Raw genomic sequence first — 19711 nt, forward strand, 5'->3', positions numbered from 1 at the left:
AACTGCCTCAAACGCCTCCTTAGCACCAAGAAAGCAAAGACGTAAAGATCCAAGGCCGAGAGTGCTTTCTACTGAGCCAGGACAACAATCCTCTCCAATTGTTGAGCCCACTAAAGTTTATCATGATGCTCAAAGTCCGATTATTAAGCCCATTCAAGTTATTCAAGATGTTCAAAGCCCAATCATTGAAACAGCCTTGGTCCAAGAAGAAGTTCAAAGTCAAATGGTTAATGAGGAAACATTTTCTTTGGGAAGTTCTTGTACCCCACCTCCTCTAGAGCACGATGCTACATCTGTGAAATTAGCCAAGTTACTTTCTTTTCAAGATTCCATTACTTAGTCCAAAGGAAAAGGAATATATATTGGCTCCAAGCAAGGAGGTGATGAAGACTCCCATCAAACCGTCTCTAAGCTTCAACAAGAGATTATGCTTTTGAAGCAGGAGTCCATTAAGAAGGATTTTCGGATTGGTAGTCTGGATGTGAGAGTTTCTAACCTTGAACAAGAGAAATATGTTAAAGATGTAAAGATTTCTAAACTTCAAGCGAATCTTGGTGGTATAACTGCTTTATTCTTTGACCTGAAACAGCGCTTACATCAGAAGTTTGGTGATGATTTTCAACCTCTAAGAGCTGAAGGTGAAAAGATTTATGTATCAAGCTCTGATCCAGTCAATCCACCTTCTCAAAATGTGAGTGAAAGAGTTGTAAGACCCGCTCTGAATGCAAATCTTGACACATTTTTATCTTTCGGTCCTTCTTCTACTCAAGAAAGAAGAGAGAAGCAAGCTCGAATTGAGCAGCTGAAAGGGAAGATGTTGGTGATGAAACATTCGGATCAGAATGTTCCAGGTGATCACCCTGAAATGTTTTTAAGGGAAACTGGGAAGAAATTTATTGATAAGTATGGAGATCGCTCTGGCATTTTGATGTGGGGATACGATAATGACAAGAAAATGTGGGTCATGAAGCGAAAGAGCCTTCGAGTTGAGTACTATGAGAAGTCAAATGACTTTATTTCCTGGACAAAAGTTAATCTCGTTGAACTTATTCACTCTCCTTTCAACAATCCAACCAATGACTCCGTGGCCTAGGATTTTAAGAGGTTTCTTGAGAATCAATCTAAAAAGAATTTTGAAGGCATGAAGACTGCTTCATCATTCATAAAGAAGGCTAAGGATGTCATTGATCCTCACACTAATAAAACCATGGTGAATGTTATGTGGCCTCCTACAAAGAAAGCAAAAAAGATTCCACTTCCCAGACATTTACCAGAAGGCACTTTGGACTCAATGCAATTTCGGATTTATGATGAGTCTACTGTGTCGGCGGTGATCAAGCTGAAAAAGAGCCAGTATCGCATTTTCGATCCCAAGGATTTGTTGAAGTTTGGAGAGCGTGATATTCGTACTTTGTCACATTTTCAACTTATTGTATAAAATGAATTGTTTGAAGCTGCTAGCAAAGATTTCACTGGAATTGTTGCCACTATAATTGAACGGAAGTTGTGGGTTGGGGCATTCGATCAATCTGATGTTCATCTTGTAGACAAGCTATGAAAGCAGCCAATAATAAACCAAGGGGAAGATTGTTGGGTTGTATTTTTGTGGTTTATGCTAGCCATATAGTGTTTTTGTTGTTAGGCTTAAAATATTATTTTGTTTTAAGGGTTGAATGTATTCTCGGTTAGCTGGACCGAAATCATCTAGTGATTTTGGCCATGAATGGGCTTGGGTGTTAATGGGTTGTATACTTGGTTCATATTTAAGCTTAGCCGAATATTGTTTTTGGTTGTTCGTTCATTTTTATTCCTGTTGGTGTATTTGGCTGTGAGGGCTTTCCTTGATGTACCGGACGATTTCTTCTAATACAATCGTGTGCATTAAGTTATTTTGAATGTTCTTGAATCACTATTTGGTTTAAATTTTGCATTCACTAAATAGATTGATTGAGATTGTGTGAGATCTATTGTTTTGGGACTTACAATATATATATATATATATATATATATATATATATATATATATATATATATATATATATATATATATATATATATATATATATAGTGAAAGGATCAAATGAGAACACCTAAAAGGTTGACAACGCGAGAACAGTTCTGAACCAATCAATAGATAATGGCATATAGGTAAACTTGTCTTTTAATTAAATGATATTTTCCTAAATTTTTGGGATTCTAATTGACTGTTACCAAAAAAATATGTTTTTTCCATTTTCTTTATATCATTAATGAAAGAGGAAAAAAATTATCAATTTAAAATGATTTTATCTTGCTTTACGTGATTATTGTCCATAAATGAATAAATATCAAACTAATTTATTGAGTATACAATCGATTAAAAATATATAACAGTTAACTAATTTTGTAATTTAATTTTGTCAAATAGTATGATATTCATAACTGAAAATGTCATGACTGGATTTGTCTTTTTTTTTTGTTCATGAATTGATATCAAAAAATGTTTAAGAATTCATCATTTCGTTGCAAATGAATGCGCCTTTTATTACAATCATAAATGAATACAACTTTAATCATACATGAATAAATTTACAAGAATACAAAAAACATCTAAATTTCTATATTTTCAGTAGTTATATTCATATAAGATTATAATGTGAATCATAGATGAATTACTACAACATTGTTTTTTTCTTCATATTTTCTTGTTGCTATCACACATTTAAAAACGAAGAGGGACGCCCTTGATCCTGCTATCAATTTCCATGCTTTAAGGTTATTCTTATAGAAACATCAAGCTCTAAATTACACATGTTCAAAACATAAATCATTAAGATATGAAATCATGTAATTATAATATACTTCTATTCATTGATGTTTAACTACAAACGAGACATTTGACATTGTATTCATATAAGATTACAACTGAACCTTTATCTAAAAAACATAGTTCTAATCATTAACAATTAATCAATCTGTAATACTGATTCAAATCTATTACCCTCATTTTCTTTTTCCTTGTTCTTTTCAAATGAATCAACCAAAACAAAAACCAAACCCGTTTTTATCCTTCTTCTTCCTTCCTATCAAGTTACAGTCAAGAACAAATTTTTTTTGTTCTCTTGATTTCCTGCAAACAAGAAATACAACCATTTGGATTATTGTGATAAGTTAAAAACTAACTTGAAAATCGATTAGATCTATAAAACAGGTAAAGAAATAAACAAGTAAACAGCAAGAACACAAGAATAGATCAAACGTGTCGAATGATTAATAAACAACCCTCAGAAGAGCTCGATAAAGAACTTCTACTGTAGAGGATTAGGGTTTACAAGAACGATGAAAGGAATCTGTAATGCTATCGTAATGCTATCAATCGATCTAAAATCCTTCTCAATCGTTAACCTAATATGCATGCAAGCACATTATTATATACTAAACCCTACAAGCTCACGGTTGGACAGGCCCAAACCGGAGTACAAAACATGGACTATTAACCGAGCCCAATGGCGCAATACAAAATAAATCTGCTACCCAACAATCTCCCCATTTGCGTCAATTGGAGCGAGATCACTTTGTCTTCTTACTTGGGCCAGCAGCAGGAGCTTTCTTCTTTACAGTATCAAACAGACGCGAAATAAGTGCGAGGATTGTTTGTCTGAATCGGATGTACCACTAAATCATGTCGTCAAAGTATTTGATATCATCCGCTGTATTTTCTTTACACCTGTGGATGATCCCCAGCACATGCTCAAGACAAGCCATGGTATAAAGATGTTTATCCGCTAAGGCAAAGAGACATTTCTGTCCTTCACTCCTAGTGAACATGACCGAGTTTCGCCTGGGGTCAATCTTTCCCATCTTCATCTGGTTTAGATCACTGGCCGAGCCAACAGGAGAGATCTTCGGTTTCTTCTTGAAGACATTTGCAATCTCCTGATCCATCAGGGTGACCTCCATGATATAGCACACCAACATCCTTTTGAGATGGTCAATGATCGGACCATATTCAGCCTCATTAGTCAATAGGATGTTGTGCAGAACGATCTAGTCATGGGGGTTGAGGTTCGGTAGATCTGCTAAAGATATGGCATGTTCGGTTTTTCCAGACCCTCTGAGCACTTTGAACCGAACGTTGATAAATCTCCCTACAATGAATGGCTTCAGAACCCGAACGTTGATTATCTTCTGAGCGCTCCAGGTTTGGTACTGGGGTTGAGCGGCCTTCAGATAGAACTCAATCAATTCACGATCAACCTCCGGATGAGGATGAGGAATCTCAGCAATGTTGGCGAAGGCGTGAAAGATGAACGCCTTTCGGGTTAAGGGCATGTCGAACTGAGAGTCGACAGAGTTGTAGCAGTCAAAGGAGATTACCGGTTCAAGCCATAAGATACTTGGAGTATCGATTGCCTCCTTAATCATCCTCTCGAGAGTCCAAGCAGGGAAAAGAGTCTTCCTGCTCTCGAGTAGGTCGTGGGCTTCTTTCTGTTTGCGTTCAGCTTCTTCAGCTTCTCGCGCCACACGAACATTATCATCTTCAGTATTGCGACGACTTTTGCATTTCAGCAAGTCGGCAATAGTTTCTTGATGTTCTTCCTCTTCATCCTCTGCAAGTTTCTTGCCCTTGTCCTTCACACCCGAACCAGAGGCTTGGCCTGTAGGAGGAGGTTCGGTCGTGTGAGTTGCCTTCGAGGAATGAGGGGGTTGCGATCCGGACTCCTTTTCTCCCCCTTGTTTCGGAGTGGACACGAAACTAGGTAGCCCTTCAATTTTACTGAGCAGATCCAGGGCAGGAGCGAGTTTCTCTGCAAGGGTTCGCCTCACAAAATGGTTCAGTATCGGATCGTGCGCTTCAAGGATGTTGGATATAGCTGAGTGTACATCCGAAACACACGTCTTGATTACCTCCCGTTCGGATCGAAGAGCGTCAATTTGTTGTTGAGAATTTGAAAGTTGAGCACTCTTGACCTTTAGGGCAGTGGTCTTCCTTGCTAGAGTGTCCATCAACGAGTTGTCATAGGCGAGATCCTCTTGGATTTTAGAGAGGCGCTCGTCGATAGATGCACGGAAGGCTGAGTTGTCGTCTGTTAAAGTTTGACGAAGGGTGGCGAAGGACTTCAACTCTGTGGAGACGAACGTGGCCAACTGTTGAACAATTGGTTCCAACGTTGTCTTGGTAGCAGCAGCACTCTCCTGTAAAGATTGTAACAGGGTAGAGGCGTCAGAGAATAGTTTATCGACTTTTTCGGTCGCAACCTCACAAGCTTTCGTCGAGGCATCTATGGCAGCGGTGGCAGAAGCGACCGAATCATGCTGAGCCCTGGAGAAGGCATCAACAATCTTCTGAAGAGCAGCTTCAGAAAGAGATGATTGAGAATTGGAGGAGGAAGCGATGAGCAAGTCAACCTTCTCATACAGCTCCTTAAGGTGCTTCTTTGTTACCGGAGCATCCTCATCATCGTCACTTTGCACCTGAAATGGACTGTAGTAGACCGAATCAAATGTCATATTTTCCCCTCCAAGGAAAGGGTTATCTCCATCAAAGGCATGACCTGGAGATGGTGGTGGTGGTGAAGCTGGAGGTGTAGTGGTATGGGTAGGTTCGGGTTGTGTTTGGGTAGGGGTAGGTTCATATTGTGTGTGAGTAGGGATGGGTTCGGTTGTGTGTATAGGTTCGGTTACTGGTGGTGGTTCGGTTGCATCGGTATGAACCCACGTATCAGATACGTTGGTTGTAACCTTTGCAGTTGATGTTGTTGTTGCATCGGTGAAAATGGATGGTGGTATAGGGAATGATGTTTTAGGAATGTTGGTAGAGGGGTTTATGGTGGGAATGGAAGTAGGAATTGTTTGAGTGGGAGAGGGAATTGGTGAGTTATGGAGTTCCATGTCAGGGGTAGGTGATCTGGGTGGGGTATTGCCTCTTGGAGGGGTATCACCTCTTTGAGAGCCATCCGAATCCGAACTCTCTCCCTCAGACTCACTTGAAGAGGAAGCGATAATGAGCTTTCGCCTTGGTTGAGTCTTTCGCCTCTTCTACTGCGGGGACTGAGCAGCTTTCGTGGATTTCCTCTTCCTAGGAGAAGGGCCTTTAGCCCCTTTGGCCACCTGCTTGCCTTTATCTGCCTTTTTGCCTCTCAGAGCAGGCTTATCGGCATCGTGAATGGACTTTAGCATCTCCGGCGTGAGATCCCTCGGTCCAAACTTCTTGAATTCCTTGTATGTTCGGATGATCCTGCTATCAGCTGGGACATCAGCGTACATGGTCTCCGGAATGGAACCATTGAAAGGAAATTTCGATGCATCTGAGACGATGATCTTCGTGGTATGGAATGTACCAATCGAAGACATCGGTGCGCCAGCGACAGTGGGGATATTGTACTTATCCATCACCCACTTCGTAATTAGGGTCCAAAATCGTGCATACGACACCTCAGAATGTCGTGAAGAAGAAGATAGACTTTGGATGAGTTGTTGCCAGAGAACCAACCCATAGTCGACATTGACGCCGTTGTAAACTCCATACAGAATGGACAGGAAGAGTCGACTGGAGCCATCTGAACCTGAGCTCCTTTCTGAGAGACCCTTGAAAAGCACAGTGAACATTCTGTTCCACTGTGGCGGCAAACACGACTTTTTGAACTTAGCAACGGAGGTGAGCGCCTCCGTGTAACCCATATTGTAGAACATATTGTAGAGGTGCCCTATCGGAATCGTCTCCGGATTAACCCTTGAAGGGTCAGCCTCAAACCCTATCAGTGAGCCAAATCGTTGCTTGGAAATAGAGGCTTTGTGATTAGAGACTTCGAAGAAGATCCTATCGACCACTTTGTCATAGTGTGCAGTCGCATAAATCTGCGATAAGAGCTCCATGGGCACTGATTCCACCCTCGACAGTGCAGGTGCGATTGGCGAATACTTCAACACTCAATGATTGGGAACATGTAGGAGTCATATGCTTGAGGGGTTAAATCGATTACGAGACACTGTTGTGGGCGAATGGGAAGGATGTGAGAAGTAGCGTGAACGGAGGATGAATCTGCCATTGTTGAAGAAGGGAAGAAGATGATGAACAGTTAGGTTTTCAGGGAATGTTTGCTCTCTTGGGAATTTTGATGCGGTAAAGAGGTAAATGGGAGAGGATGTCGCTTTTTATAGTGGGTTTAAGGAGAGAGAAAAATCTGCCCAAATCTTCCATCGAAATACCAAGGGTTTTTCGGAAGGACTGATGCGTGACAGTTGTGGAACCGATGATCACGCATGAGAGAGAATGTCAGATTCCGAAGAACACGCCGCCCAACAAGCGCCGTTTCTGATGAACCGTTTCATATTCACACACGCCTTTCTGTGCCAGAGAGGAACCGTTTCAATTCTCACACGCGTCCTGCGACGTCAGTTAAAGATGGACGCTTCAAATTCGCACGCGTTCCCTATTCCGCCGTTTGAAATCAAATCACTTAACCTCCCGCCTGAGTCAGCAACTCTTCATCTTATCCCATTAAAGTGTAACGGCATCTTTTGAATAAAACGCCCACGTGGATCAATTTTGACCACAGCTTATAATCAACCACCAATTCAATGAAACAGCCTGTAATTATTAGTACCAGAATTTTGGAAAATCAAAGATTTTCGTGCTAAGAGTGTAAAAGAAAAGAAATAAAGCAAATCTTTTTGGGAATAAGTGTGATGTTAATAAAGACATGAAACAAATGATCTCGGGCACGAATCTCTTCCTTCAAAGTCAAGAGAGACCTTAAAGTGTTTGTATGGTTTCCCGTTGAATAACGATCAAGCACTTATTAAGAAGTGTTGAAAGGTTTCTTTTAATTAGGCATATTAGGGTGGCTTTAGCTTTGATTCAACAGTCCTAATCTTGAAATAAGATAGAAAGTGAACAAAGTACTTGTGAGACCGGTGTAGTCTGTTGAACAAGTAGGTAGGAATTAATTTTAATGTGGCTTGGAAAATATAAAATCTCAACAAAAAATTAAAACCTGGATCCCAAGGGAAGAAATGTTATGGTGTTTAACAATTTCATAGGAATCACACAAAATAAAAATTTGAGATTTCATGAAGATACATCCGTCAATTCTTTGGTGAAAACTTGAGCAAATTAATTGTTCACCGTCAATTCAGAGTTGGTATTGAATTTTGGGTTTCACTCAGCTCGTAGTGGCACGAAACTAAGATCATAAACACAGTTTTTGAGTAACCATAAACCTCAGTGGTAATTTCTGAGAGTCTCAAGGGTTACGTTGGTGAAACGAATTTCATGGAGAAATGTAATGAAGATGGTGTAAGAAACCAAAGTACCTCTGCTGCGAAAAGAAGGACCAAGCAGAAAACTCTTATCTCATGTGAGAAGAGAGTTAGGTAGCTCACGATTAGAATAAGTGTGGTAGCCTTATTGGGAAGACAAGGTTTGTGTATACCAAGTCATTAAGGCTATTATTCAGAATCTGATGAGGCTTTGGGCACATATAGCAGCATGCTTCTAGGAACACTTAACTAATCCAACAAATATTTCCCCATAAACGAACGAACACACATATAAAAATTAAAGACAAAAAGTAAATAAAGAACAAAATATTTTTGCAGTTTTTGATATTAGAAGAAAATAAATATTTTTGGAATTTTTGATATAAAAAAATAAGTGATAAATAAAAAAAATAAGACTGAGAAAGAAAATAAAAAGATAAAAAAAACTTTGGAAAATTTTAGAACCGAACCCGAGCGTTCGGTTGGTTTCGGTTTTGAAAAATTTTGAAAAACCGAACCCGAGCGTTCGATTGGTTTTGGTTTTGAAAAATTTTGAAAAACCGAACCCGAGCGTTCGGTTGGTTTTGGTTTTGAAAATTTTTGAAAAACCGAACCCGAACCTTCGGTTGATTTCGGTTTTGGAAAATTTTGAAAAACCGAACCCGAACCTTCGGTTGATTTCGGTTTTGAAAAATTTTGGAAAACCAAGGAATTTAGACTTTCAAAAAAGAAAATACTTTGAACAATAAGATAAACAACTTTGTACATGAAATTTACAGCCAGGAAAACTACCTTTGAAATGATGAGTGAGTGCAGATGATTCAACCGAACCCAAACGTTCGGTCTATTTCGCTTCTGACGTTTGAGTTTGAGAGGTAGTTTGTGGTACTAACTCTGATTCCATCATACCTAGCCCTTATAGTATTTTGTTGAATGACGCTTCAGGAAGAGCTTTGGTAAAGACATCAGCCAATTGATCAGTGGTCCTAACAAAGTGTACTTCAACGTTTCCATCTTCCACATGATCTTTGATGAAGTGATACCTCAGTGCTATGTGTTTGGTTTTGGAGTGTTGCACTGGGTTATGACAGATCCTAATTGCACTTTCAGAGTCACAATATAGTGGGATCTTTTTCATATTGAGTCCATAGTCTCGAAGTTGACTCTGGATCCAAATCACTTGAGAGGTACAGGATGCAGCTGCAATGTATTCAGCTTCAGATGTAGACAAAGTGACAACCCGATATTTCGAGACAATGTAATGTAAAACCAATCAAATTTACGTCAAAATATAACTTTCGTAAAATCTTATTTGGGTTAAATAAAGTAGTAGGAATCGTATCAAGGTTTTCGTACATATAAAGAGCCCTAAAATCCAAGTTATAACGAAGAAGTTATGACCAACCGAAGATTCTCGGCAAAACCGGCAACACCGAATAAACGAAAAACGCGAAGTTTCAATACAATAGTTTTTAGCCTTAAGTATCTAAATGGAAGTTATAGATAACCTCAAACCGTGAGCGTACATAAAAAGAACGTCCAAATCTGACTTCGTATGAGAAAGTTATGATTTTTCCAAGATTCGGGTATAGCAGTAGACAGCTAAAAACTCGAAATAGAACTCGAGATACTTTTGACCAAAACGACCTAAATGAGAATCTAAGGTCTCAACATTAGTAGCGCAATGGCGAAAAGTCTGACGAAAACGGACATCGGATGAAGAAGTTATGGAATTTTAACAGACTTTTCGTGTCCCGGCCCGTTAAAAATAAATAATTAAAAATAAAGTCAGAATTTGCCAATGAAGTCTAAACGAGAGTTGTAGATCATGTTTTTAGCTACGCGTTCATATAAATAACGTCAAAAACGGAGCTCGTACGCGAAAGTTATGGATTTTACAAGTTCGGGGTCCAAAATCCGAGCCTGTCAGGCCCCACGACGTGGCACAAGCTTGCCGCGGTCCGGCAAGTGACAGAGGGCGTCCAATCAATGGAAGAGGATAGGTTTGACTCCCCACGACGTGGCCATCACTTGCCACGACGTGGCACACCCCAAAAATGCCCCTATAAATAGATTTCAAGGGCTCCGAGTTCCGTTGCTCAGTTCCTTTCTTTCTCGCGCCGAAACTCTGTGTTTAAGCCCCCGAGACCCTCCCAAAGCCCCAGTTTTCACCTTCAAGTCCCGAAGGAAGGTTTTGTGTTCCCGAGATTCCCGAGATTTCCCGCGTTTTCAACTCTTCCTATCGAAGTTCTGCTCGATTCCTCTCTCGACTACTTCAAATCAACCACTTCAATCAAGTGAGTTCATACCCCTATAATCCACACTTTTAAATGTTTTATAAATATTTTTATATGCTTTTAAGAGGGGGGAATACAAGTAAAACACACGATGATTATCGTATGTTATATAGAGTTTCATTATACACTTTTTATCAACGGAATCACATGTGATTTATAATTATTATAAAGAAACTTTCGTATGCAAAATGTATCACGATAACATCATATCTTTTGAAATGAAAAGTGTTGTTATCTATATATAAATCAAGCACTCTGCTTATACTGTATGTATATGTGTCCACCTTTCATACTACAAACATACGATTATTTTGGCACGAAAAACATCAATATTTTGGGATACTTCTTGTTAATAAATCAATCATATATGATTTATAACTAGTATACAAATGGATTTACTACAAGTTTAACAGTTTTACTAAACCTATTACTTCAAATGACTTTCTTAAACGTTTTTACATGATTAAAGCTCGTTATCAAACTGTCTTACATACTGTAAGCTTCCTTTCAAACTCGGTTACAAAGGTGTTTTCAAACAGTGGTTTTCCGTGTAATTAAAATGTCTTATCAAACAAAATACTTTCAATCATTTTATAAACTGACATCAAGTCACAAATTCTTTATTAGGCTTTTCAACGGTTTTACATAACTTCTTTATGCTTTTATATTATAAATTGCATGCCTCTATATGTATAGTTATATAAGAAATGTTTAAAAGACTTAGGAAGGCTATCCACCCTATTTCCTTTTCGCGCCTTGAGATGTGGTCTGGTGGGATATTGGGTATTCGTCCAAAAGTCGTTTAAATATCAGTTATATATCATGTATACATATATGGTCATAAATGTTCCATCAGTTAATTTAGTTCTGATACGCTTGGGTAGCAATGGTGTATAAACCTACTTGGACACTCATCAATTACATTCTAGTAAACTATTATAGGAATAGTTTAGAGTAAACAAAACATTTTCCCTACTACAAGAAATTACTACTACATGTTATATGAAGGAATACTCTTACATGAATACTTTTACATAGACATTATATGGCAAATTACTACTACATGTTATATGAAGGAATACTCTTACATGAATACTTATACATGAATACTTTTACATAGACCTTATATGGCAAATTACTATTACATGTTATATGTCTAGATACGGTTATATCGTTCGCCTTTCTATCTTTACCTTGTGATTCAATCACATCATCGACGAGATAGATTGGGACTTTATCTCCTAGTTCCACATGATACTTTGAGGGACTAACCATTCCGACAACCACTGTTAGCTACAGAGGTAAATGAACAATCTACAGATGTTTTAGGTTGATACCATCGTGGGTATACATAAGGGACTAACTATTCCTAAACCCGGTTGTTAGCAACAGAGGTAAATGAACAATCTACGGATGTTTTAGGTTGATACCATTTCAGGTATACTTAAGGGACTACTAATAAGAGTTAAACAGGGAAAAACCGTCACATTTTCAAGAGATGCGTACTTTCAAAACAGTCAGGTCTAGGTAAAAGACTACTTTCAAAACATTCGAGTCTTGGTAGAAGACTACTTTTATACTAGTAGGAAATATGGGATTTTCTAGAGCTTTTCATACTTATACTAAATGTTTCATCAATCATTCACCAGTCTTTCATATCAACTAATCAAAGCAATGACATTAAATACTTATGAACTCACCAGCTTAAATGCTGATCTACTCTTTCAAAATAACTTGTATTCTCAGGTTACAAATAGACAGGTGCCGATACAAGGTTTAGAGAAGACGGAGCAGTCAAGACTCGTCTTTTATTTTGATAAGTTATCAACATGTCTTGTACTATGAAAGAAAACACTTGTAACTAAAATTATACTATTAATGCAATGGATGATGTTGTTGCTTGTTTACTACTTTACATTTGTTGTGATGCATACATGACGTCCTCCGCCCCAGAACGTTTCCGCCGTTCTCGGTTTTGGGGTGTGACAGATTGGTATCAGAGCATTGTTTATAGTGAATTAAGTATATCAACCTATAAAAGATATACTAACTATAAATACATAAGGGATTAAAAATACTCTAACCAAGAGTTTATACTTTAAATAGTAAAATGTTTAAGTAAGTATACGTGCTGCATTCATACTAAAATCAGTGTCACTAGGACAGTACAAAAGAATTACGATTGTTGGGCAACACAAGTGGGCTTAGAGACATATGGTCAAAACTGGGAAGATATAGCCTGATCGCCTATATTATCCGAGGGTTGACTAGCATGTGCCTAAGTTTAAGTGTGTGGTTGCAACAATGCTAAAATTTTACCAACCCTACCACAATGAGAACAATAGAACATAACATTAAAATTAAAATACTATAGTAATATTTGGTGTTACTATAAGTACTTTATACTTGAGAATTAAAACGGGATCCTCATTACTAAGTTGATAGTTGCTAAGTGGATACACTAAGGCTACATGTAATTAGGATGTTATAGACTTAGAATCAGTGATAATTTTGCCTTACCCCTATTCTATGTGAATTTGGAAATAAGGTCACTTATTCGAAGGTCTATCCTGTTTAGATTACACATAGCTGGTATGCACTTCACAAATAGTGATGTAACTAATGAGGGTTTTCTAAATAATTATCTAGATAGTTCGTCTAATAATTATCCACTTACCTAAAATTCTCACATAGAAATCATAGCTGGACTCCATCCCCTTGACAACCAGTATCTTCCGAATGAAGCCATAGCTGGTTGGTTTGGAGAAGAACCAGAGAATGATCATCCAATCCCCTTGGATGATCACCGTGATGAAGACTTTTTGTATGATGCTAACTCCAAACCAGAGGTTGAGAACCTACCCCAAGCAGCTCCTTTCCAATTCCTAACCCTCGTCCGGCTTTTCATGGCCCGACGCCTGATTCGGTGGAATGCTTGGAAACATGGAGCCAAGAACAAGATCAGCCCATGCCATTTATTGGCGACCGAAACTTTTACGACCTGAGCAATGGGGGCTCAACATGCAGAATCTTGCCAATCTTGGTCCGCAGAGTGGCCCGAAATGAGATTCAAGGCAGGACAGCCCTATATCAGATTGTCGAAGTTGTCGCCGATGCAAGAATGCATACCCTCCGCACCATTCATCTAGAAGATGCTCACGAGAGATCAAAGAGAAACCATGAGAACCTGCTGCAAGCACTAGCTGAAAACCCAAGCCAAAGTCATAGAGCTCCAAGTACGCCAGAGAGTGTACGAGAGATACCTGCTTGATATGGAACGTCAACTAACTGAACTAAGGGTTCACCATGGGGGTGACTGTCGCCAGTAAGAGATACCTTACTTCCTTCTTTGTTTTAAAGAACCGTGTTCCTGTCTATGTCTGTGTAGTACTTTCTATGTGACTACCTTGTACTGTAAGTACTTTTGGTTAGGTCTTCATGATGTCAAGAACTATCTCCTATGGATATGATGTAAGGCCTTTTACAAGGTCATTTTCCCAAACCTTTACGTCGTAAATATCAAAGGTAATGACAGTCGGCTAACTTCTGTGTCATTCTTTATTCAAGTACTCTTATCATACTTTCATTGGAATCTATCTGAATCATGCTTTAGTCAAGTCATTTGACCATAGTAATTTAACTCCGGAAACATTTCCAAGTCTCTTTCAGTGGTTGGATTTTGTTATTCACCAACCCACAATACCTCAACTTGTACAACAAACGTCTTGAGACCATTCTACGAACTTACCTCTACTCATTACTAGGGCTGCATCGTAGGGATGTAGGTCAAACCTTCATGAACATACTTTCATTTTGTACTAGGACTGCATCATAGGGATGTAGGTCAAACTTTCGAAAACATCGTCGTACTCTTTACATGAACAATCTAAATTCTCAGGATCACAGCTACAGGAGAGCCTACTCCGGAACCACGTTAAACGTAATTTGGGCGTTTCGTTGTAACAGACTTATAAACTATCTAGAACTAGTGCAACTAGAGTCTTATCTTTTGCGAGATCCTGTTTGTATAAGAATTCTCGTGCTGCGTATACTGGTCTTTTGTAGTATATCTTATTCGCAGCAATAGTCTTGTGGTAAATCTAAAGTACTGTAACTCTGTTAATGGTTGCACAGTTGTGTTTTGTCTGTAATCGTCTATGTTTAATTCTAATGTCTTTAAAGTTTCTGTATGATTCCGACATTATCATACAATCAGATTCAATTTGATCGACGCCAAAACAGCTTCATACGTACATCTCTTTCTTCTAGATCGTTTTCCAGCGAAGCCGTCATATCAGAACACCGTAGTACTCATGCCAGGAGTACCACTTAGTTATTTTCTTTCCGAAGAAATCCCCGAAGTACCACTCGTGCAGTACGTCAAGTTCAATCCAAGGATTTATACGATTGATCCATCACTGAGAAATGTATGCATAAGAGTGATATATAATCAAGGTTCTACAGGTTTAGAATTGATGATTCCACTTTAACTTCTTTTCCCGGATGGGATGTGAGGGTAAGGAAGAATTAGTTATTCGACTACCTTTTCAATCTTAATTATATACGACTCGTATACACGAGATTGTGATCGTGAAGCCCTGTATAAATTCTAAAATGGACTTCAGGACGGAGAACTGCCTAAGTATACGAGTAATCACATCGTCATGTGAACAAACTTAGAACCCAGTACGACTCCCGAAAACAAATCGCCCTACAGTTTAAACACCCTCGGAGATACCAGAACAGTACAAACCACTTGACGAACTACACAGAAAAAGAATTAGAAGACTAGGCTTCTCACCCTAGAGAACCCCGGTCATATTCTCGCGGAGATCGACCGATTGCAACGTATGTGCCTCGGATATCGAGGACTCTTTCAAGATTTTCATAGAAATCGTTATCTCTGCCTCGCATAGACAAAATGGTTGAGCAAACGCAAGGAAAGAAACTACTTCCAGGAATGGATCTGGAATCCGAATATCACCAGTTCGAGTGTTAGGGGAGGATGTCCGGAAGACTATCTCCTGAACTCGATGCGGACACTTCGAGTTCGTAGTGATACCTTTCGGATAGGACCAATACGCCCATAGTTTTCATGAGCTAAATAAATAGAGTTACGTCTTTCTTATTGGGATCAGTCATCATTTCTCCTTGTAATGACTTACTTATCTACCCTCGTAGTAAGAAGAAAGCCCATGGTAACATTCCTACAGAGGAACTTTTAGCAAAGTTCTCTAGGCACGAGTTTTGAAATTGAAGAGTCAAATTTCTAGGACACACTGTTAGTAATGTGAGAAATTATGAGTACTCTTTCAATTTGTCAAAACCGTTGAGCATTTATCGACACCAGAGACGCCGACAGTTTTTTGCCAGATTCCAGGTCTTACCGACCTACCGCCTTAGTTCATTCAGAACTCCTCGCAAGCTATAGAAACTTGTACGACTTTGACCCAGCAAGGGGTGGCCTTTGACTGGGAAGTTACGTAAGAAAAGGAACCTTTGAGATTCCAAGTGAGTGACCAAGTTCTTTAGGATAACTCACTCTGGGAATGGCTTAATACGCTTCGTAAAGCGTGGAAAGCTAAATCCAAGTTAGACAGGACCTCCGAGATTCTTATCAGAATCGGTCCTGTGCCTCACACAAACAAGACCTACTCTGCGAACTCAGTAACATACTTTCTACTCTTCGCATCTCGATCGTGAAACCATACCTTTCCGTTAGGACTCTTGCAAGTCCACTCGTCGAGATCCTCTCCTTCGTATTAGAACCGTAGTGACCCTCGACCGAGAGGTCAAGCGGACGAAGAAACGCCATCGCCAGTTAGTGAAGGTTCGTTGGAATGCCAATCGAGAACCCGTGATCACTTAGGTGCGCTAGAACCATTCGATTAGGAAGTTTCCTCCTCACGACTCGATCATTCGTGCATACTTCCTTGCTTAAATTCTAATTTCGGGACGAAATTCCTTCTAACGGAGGGATGATGTGACAACCCGATATTTCGAGACAATGTAATGTAAAACCAATCAAATTTAGGTCAAAATATAACTTTCCTAAAATCTTATTTGGGTTAAATAAAGTAGTAGGAATCGTATCAAGGTTTTCGTACATATAAAGAACCCTAAAATCCGAGTTATAACGAAGAAGTTATGACCAACCGAAGATTCTCGGCAAAATCGGCAACACCGAATAAACGAAAAACGTGAAGTTTCAATACAATAGTTTTTAGCCTTAAGTATCTAAATGGAAGTCATAGATAACCTCAAACCGTGAGCGTACATAAAAAGAACGTCCAAATCTGACTTCGTATGAGAAAGTTATTGTAACAGCCCGGAATTCCAGGTATTGTTATAATTATGATTTTGGGTGTTTTAAGAGGGGACTCGGCAAGTTGGAGCTCAGACTCGCCGAGTAGGATCGCAGATCTGGTCGCGGGTTCGCAACTGGACTCGACGAGTCCGGATATGGACTCGGCGAGTCCGCGCTGTTTAGCGAAACCCTAACCGTCCAAGTTTGGGACATATATCAGGGGCCTTATGGCCGTCATTGTTCACCCTAGTCCTCTGAGAGAAACCCTAATTCGATTGTGAGCATCGGGAGCAAGGTAGAAGACCATTATTGATCTTGGAAGTGTTATTGTGCAAGGAGGAGGAGGCTTGGTTAAGAGAACAACAGGAGAAGCCATATTCTGAGGGTTGGGGACACAGAGCAACGTTATTCAGGTAATATTTCGAGTTGATCCCTTCTATGTTGATGTGCACATGGATTTAGGGTTTATTGAACCCTTTTGTGGCTAGATTGAGTGTTCCTTAGTCCCCCAAGCGTTTGGAACCCTATATTGGGACCCTTGGAAGTCCAGAATGTCCCATGCCTGAGCTTTTCGGGAATCAATGGAGGTTTTGGATTGGAATCCTTATGCCTTAGGTCAAAATGTGAATTATGAGTCATGGGGTGTATTATGAGCACCGAAATAAGGACTTTACGTGATGAACTAGTCTAGGAAGGCCAGACCTATGAATTGTCGGAGCAGATCTGACCTTAGAAAGCAATTTGAGCGGTTGCATGGCATGGACTCGCCGAGTCCGATGAACAGACTCGGCGAGTAGCTTGAAGATTAACTGGGACTCGCCGAGTTGTTCTTCAGACTCGGCGAGTTGAGTCGGGGTGGCCCCGCGATTCTTCCAGGAGGAACTCGTCGAGTCAAGGGGGATGCTCGACGAGTAGAAAGGGAATCTTAGAGAATCGGTGAGTTGAGGGCGAGTGGACTCAGAGTTGTTGAACTCGGCGAGTCTCGGGGTGACTCGGCGAGTTAGATCGCGGATTGAGTGAAGTTCTGAGTATGGGGACTCGGCGAGTCATAGGGTTGACTCGGCGAGTAGGGTCAGTCAGGGGTTGACTTTGACCTTGTCTTTGACCAAGGGTTGACCAGGGGTTCCAGGGGTATTTTGGTAATTGTTGATTATTGTTGAGTTCAGTGCATTGGTGGCTGTCCGGAGGTGGAGATCGTATCAGTGATCGGAGCAGCTTGAGCTATCTGTTCAGTCGGCAGTTTCGAGGTAAGTTATCCTCACTATATTGCTAGGGTTTATGGCACCAAGGCCAACCTTTTTATCGGATGGAAATCCGGGTAGTTGTCAGTTGTTATGATATGGGTCGGAAGGCGTTATATGTTTCAGGCCGGAAGGCATTACATGTTATGGGCCGGAAGGCATTGCTATGTGGACCGGAAGGTCATGGCCTGGAAAGGCGTATGTGTGTAATTAGTATGTTGACTGATTCTTATGGTGATGTTATGCTAGTGACCAGTTAGTCTGGTATCTTGAATAGAGTAATGCTATGTTATGTGGTCTGTTGATCGATTGCTGACCGTGAACTGTTATATGATTATGTGTTGTGTGTATGATTGCTAGACCTGGGGTGTGACCCGGTATGCAGGGTCGTTCTATGTCCTGTTAGGTTATGTATGCTTTTATGCTGATATGTATGCTTATTATGTTGTGGGCCGGAAGGCAATATGTTATGGGCCGGAAGGCAATATGTTATGGGTCGGAAGGCATTGCGTTATGGGCCGGAAGGCAATATGTTTTGGACCGGAAGGTCGTGGCCTGGAAAGGCGTATATGTGGTTGGTATTTTGGGGGTATCTCACTAAGCTTTCGGGCTTACAGTTGTGGTTTTATGTTTTCAGGTTCTCCGGAGGCTGTGGCAAGGCAAAGGCGTGATCGTACCGTTCCTCGCGTTGGTGTTTTATGAAATGAACCTGGGAAATACTCTGTTAAATAATGTATTGAAAACCTTTTTGTATCAATGTTATTAAAATGAGTGGCTTTTGAAAAGTTTTAATTGTTTTGAAATTTTGGTCGTTACAGTTATGATTTTTCCAAGATTCGGGTATAGCAGTAGACAGCTAAAAACTCGAAATAGAGCTCGAGATACTTTTGACCAAAACGACCTAAATGAGAATCTAAGGTCTCAACATTAGTAGCACAATGGCGAAAAGTCTGACGAAAACGGACATCGGATGAAGAAGTTATGGAATTTTAACGGACTTTTCGTGTCCCGGCCCGTTAAAAATAAATATTTAAATATAAAGTCAGAATTTGCCGATGAAGTCTAAACAAGAGTTGTAGATCATGTTTTTAGCTACGCGTGCATATAAAGAACGTCGAAAACGGAGCTCGTACGCGAAAGTTATGGATTTTACAAGTTCGGGGTCCAAAATCCGAGGCTGTCAGGCCCCACGACGTGGCACAAGCTTGCCGCGGCCCGGCAAGTGACTGAGGGCGTCCAATCAATGGAAGAGGATAGGTTTGACTCCCCACGACGTGGCCATCACTTCCACGACGTGGCACAGCCCAAAAATGCCCCTATAAATAGATTTCAAGGGCTCTGAGTTCCGTTGCTCAGTTCCCTTCTTTCTCGCGCCGAAACTCTGCGTTTAAGCCCCCGAGACCCTCCCAAAGCCCCGGTTTTCACCTTCAAGTCCCGAAGGAAGGTTTTGTGTTCCCGAGATTCCCGAGATTCCCGAGAATCCCGAGATTTCCCGCGTTTTCAACTCTTCCTATCGAAGTTCTGCTCGATTCCTCTCTCGACTACTTCAAATCAACCACTTCAATCAAGTGAGTTCATACCCCTATAATCCACACTTTTAAATGTTTTATAAATATTTTTATATG

Source organism: Lactuca sativa, chromosome 1 (genome assembly GCF_002870075.4).
Source record: "Lactuca sativa cultivar Salinas chromosome 1, Lsat_Salinas_v11, whole genome shotgun sequence".
In the NCBI taxonomy this organism is placed as follows: Eukaryota; Viridiplantae; Streptophyta; class Magnoliopsida; order Asterales; family Asteraceae; genus Lactuca; species Lactuca sativa.